Consider the following 4,359-nt stretch of genomic DNA (forward strand, 5'->3'; position numbering starts at 1 on the left):
AGTCTAGAATCTAGGATTCTTTCTACTACTCTTTGCTGACCCTTGAGGAATCTCCCGGGATAGTGTAAAAGCATGCTCCTCTTGTTGAGCATGAATGAAAAGCCTGAGATTCTTCTCCTGTTTTCTTGATTTGGATCTTTTGATAGACTCTGTGATTGGTGCTGGACATGACATCTCTAAGGGAGCTAGCTTCTGTAAAACCAGCAAGCACCACTGATGGTGTCTCTGGCTTTATTGCTCCAGTTTCCGCTAAGAACCTTCGATCTTTCTTATATCTTTACCATGTCAATATGACTCTGACAGGAAGGCACTGAAAGCAACTACGTATTTCTGTTTTGAAATTTAGTTTTGTTCTATTTAAATTGTTAAGATGTAACGAAGGACCAACTGAAAATCATTACAACAGTACCATATGAGAAAGGAAAGTGTAAACCTTAGTAAGAATTATAAGAATACTTAAAATAGCCGGGTGTGGTGGCTCACGCCTGTAATCCCAGCACTTGGGGAGGCCGAGGCGGGCGGATCACGAAGTCAGGAGATCGAGACCATCCTGGTTAACATGGTGAAACCCCGTCTCTACTAAAAATACAAAAAAAATTAGCTGGGTGTGGTGGTGGGCGCCTGTAGTCCCAGCTACTCGGGAGGCTGAGGCAGGAGAATGGCGTGAACCCGGGAGGCAGAGCTTGCAGTGAGCTGAGATCACGCCACTGCACTCCAGCCTGGGTGAGAGTGCAAGACTCGGTTTCAAAAAAAAAAAAAAAAAAAAGAATACCTAAAATACTCTACATTAATCTCTTTAAGAGCATTCCCATCTCTGAGAGAGGTCTGCATCGTATTTTAGTGCTAGCACACAGCCACAGTTTGCATAGCGTTTAAGCGCAAAGGCAGTGGAGTTAAATACCCAGATAACAATTCTCATCCTGCCGTTTGTTTGGCAAGTTTCTTCAGTTCCCCAATCGTCAATTTCTTATCTATTAAGTAGAGGCTAATAAGACCTATAATAGAGGCTGCTAGTTTCCTTTCCAATAACCATTCTCCCCTCCTTCTTTGCTAACAGAACCCTAATTTTATTTGGGATGGCAATTTGGCCAGTACATTTCTAGCCCTCCTTTGCAACCCTGGATAGCAAATGTGGTGTTAAGTGGAAGTCACCATATTGGGATTCCAAAATTTTTCTAGGCTGGATATGGTAGCTCAAACCTGTAATCCCAGCACTATGGGAGGCCAAGTTGAGAGAATCACTTAAGTCCAGGAGTTCGAGACAAGTCTGGGCACCATAGGGAGACCCTGTCTCTACAAATAATTTAAAAATTAGTTGAGTGTGGTGGTGCGTGCCTGTGATCCCAGCTTCTCGGGAGGCTGAGGCAGGGGGATCACCTGAGCCCAGGAGGTTGAGGCTGCAGTGAGCTGCTGTTTCCCTAATTTTCTTTCTTCCTGTTCTAGAACTCGAATATGGTAGATGGAACTCCAGCAGCCATCTTGAATCATGAGGCTAGAAGTCCTGTACCAAGGGTGGTAGAAGAGAAAAGAAAGAAGGAACCCGGATCTGTGACAAACTAAAGTCACCTTACCCACCCTGGGCCACCCACATCTAGATTACTTTTACATAAAAGAGAAGTAAATCTTTATCTTAATACACTTATTTTGATTTATCTGTAACAACAGGGTGTTTTTTTTTTTGAGACGGAGTTTCACTCTTGTTGCCCAGGCTAGAGTGCGATGGCGTGATCTTGGCTCACCGCAATCTCCGCCTCCTGGGTTCAAGCAATTCTCCTGTCTCAGCCTCCCGAGTAGCTGGGATTACAGGCGTCTGCCACCAAGCCCAGCTAATTTTTTGTATTTTTAGTAGAGAAGGGGTTTCACCATGTTGGCCAGGCTGGTCTTGAACTCCTCACCTCAGGTGATCCGCCCACCTTGGCATCCCAAAGTGCTGGGATTACAGGCATGAGCCACCGCTCCTGGCCTGCCCTGTGGTCCTATTTTACACAGTCATTTGGTTCAACTGAATATCATTTTTTAAAGCCACATTGAAATCAAAGTGTTTTCCCAGGCTCTTAGAGTGCCCGGGTCAAGAATGCTGACAATCTGCTGTCAGAGAGAGAGGCTGTCTGCGTTACCCCCTATCAGCCCTCCCAGTCATCACTTGCATAAGAACCAGCAGGCAATCCGCTGCCTTGTGACAAGCACTGTGACTCCGGGAGGGAGCCAAGTGCTATGAATGAAACCCCGTAAAAGGTCACTTTATGTAAGAGGAAATGTTGGCATCACCCAGAGCACATACACAATTTTGAATTAAAAGCCGGATTGCTGGATGCAGAAGTACATCTACTTATTAAAGATCCTGCTCCTTTTTTCTCCCTATCCTTTCATGAAAAGTTATTACAAACTCTAAAATCTTCTCCAAGTTAAATCCTTAAGTAAAAGAAGCACACAAGAAAACATTGTGTGGTTTGAAGTTCTTAATATCCTAGGTAGGTCAAAAACTGTTATTTATGGTTTAATTTGGAGCTATGTGAATTGCATTCACCTAGTTGCCCAGAAGGGCAGCAACAAATTTTTATCACTCCACGTATTAGGATCTCACCAGCGCCCATAGATCCACTACCCTCAACCAACCTTTTCAGAAAATATTTCTCCCAACACCTACACAGACTACAAAGCTAGGCAGCTACCTCCTCAGGTAACTGTATAAACATTCAAATCACTTCAACATTTTTCAACTCCACAGGTAATTTCAAGACCTGAGGGTGACTAGCAACAGGAAACATTCCACAAATATTTTAGGAGTCATAAGATAAAATCAATTTCAAATGGCTTTTTTAAAAGAATATATTCTAACAACCACATTTTAAAATAAGTCCATTTCAAAATATACTTCTGGAGGAGAAGGAGGGAGAAGGGGGAAAAAAAAGAAAAAAGAAAATGTGTATGTGTGTATATATATATGCGTGTGTGTGTGTGTATTTCTGCAGTATTTCTGCAGGTAGGAGAGAGATTATTGCCTAACATTTTATAAAAAGCAATATATATATATATTTGTACACACACACACAGACACACACACACACTCTGGTTTCTTTTGTGAATTTGCCTGTTTCCTGAAGTTTTGTTAATCCATGTGGATCATATTTGAAAAGGGTAAAACATGATTAACTTTTTTTTTTTTTTTTTTTTTGAGACAAGGTCTCACTCTGTTTTCCAGGCTGGAGTGCAGTGGTGCAATTAGAGCTCACTGTGTCCTCGAACTCCTGGACTCAAGTGGTCTTCCTGCCTCAGCCTCCCAGGTAGCTGGGACCATAGGTGTGTGCCATCACATCAGGCTGTGTTTTTTATTTTTTGTAGAGGCAGGTTCTCACTTTGTTGCCCAGGCTGGTCTTGAACTCTGACCTCAAGTGATCCTCCCGCCTCTGTCTCCCAAAGGGCTGATATTACGGGCATGAGCCACTGAGCCTGGCCATGATTCCATTTTTAAAACTATGGAATTAAACAGTTTACTTTCCATCTCAATTTATACTTTTTGGGGAAAAGATGTGATGAATCTTTTCATCTAAATGCTGAAAAGACTATAAATGATGTCTGAATGCTTCGAGTGATTATTTGCAAGAATAACAACACCTTGGATTTATGGAAATTGTCTTTCAGGCTTTACAAAGCAGTGGTGCAGTATCGAAAGAGCATTAATTAAGAAGCATGGTAACTGGAATTTGGTTCTAATCATGTCTTTAACTTTAACTGCCTGTGTGACCTTGGGTGGCTAACTGACACCTCCTCACTTCATTTTTTTTCACTGTAAAATGGGGAAGGATGGATGCTACATCATCTAAACTTCCAAAATGCCATGATCAACTCTGATTTCAAACTCAGTATTTCTGCAGGTAGGAGAGAGATTATTGCCTAACATTTGTTAGAAAGCAAACTCAAACCAGGGTCCACCAGCTGTTAAGACAGCCATGAAGCTCAGGTCTTCCGGCAGCTACCTGGCACTACTTATAGGCATCAGGGATTTCATGTGAACCCCTGGCAATAATTACAATTATTCCATAGTGAGCCAGCACATTGTGGCAAGGATTAAATGCTTTCTCACGCCTGCAAATGCAACCCATATACAAATGCAATCCACCTGAGGAGTCTCCTTTTCTGTCAGAAACTAAAAAAGTAAGTCACTGAATTGTTCTCCCACTGAGACCACAGTCATCCCCTCCAGCGGTGGTGTTGAAATGTGGCAACAGGAAGTTACAAAGGGACCTGGCACCACCACAGACCACTGCTTTGCCATAGGTGTTCGGGCAGGATAGGCCTCACCCTCAAAGCAAGACGCTCAAAGCTCTAAGGAAGCCACTCTGCCCAGGGCTGCTTCAA

This window comes from Gorilla gorilla, chromosome 10, assembly GCF_029281585.2.
Source record: "Gorilla gorilla gorilla isolate KB3781 chromosome 10, NHGRI_mGorGor1-v2.1_pri, whole genome shotgun sequence".
Taxonomy (NCBI): domain Eukaryota; kingdom Metazoa; phylum Chordata; class Mammalia; order Primates; family Hominidae; genus Gorilla; species Gorilla gorilla.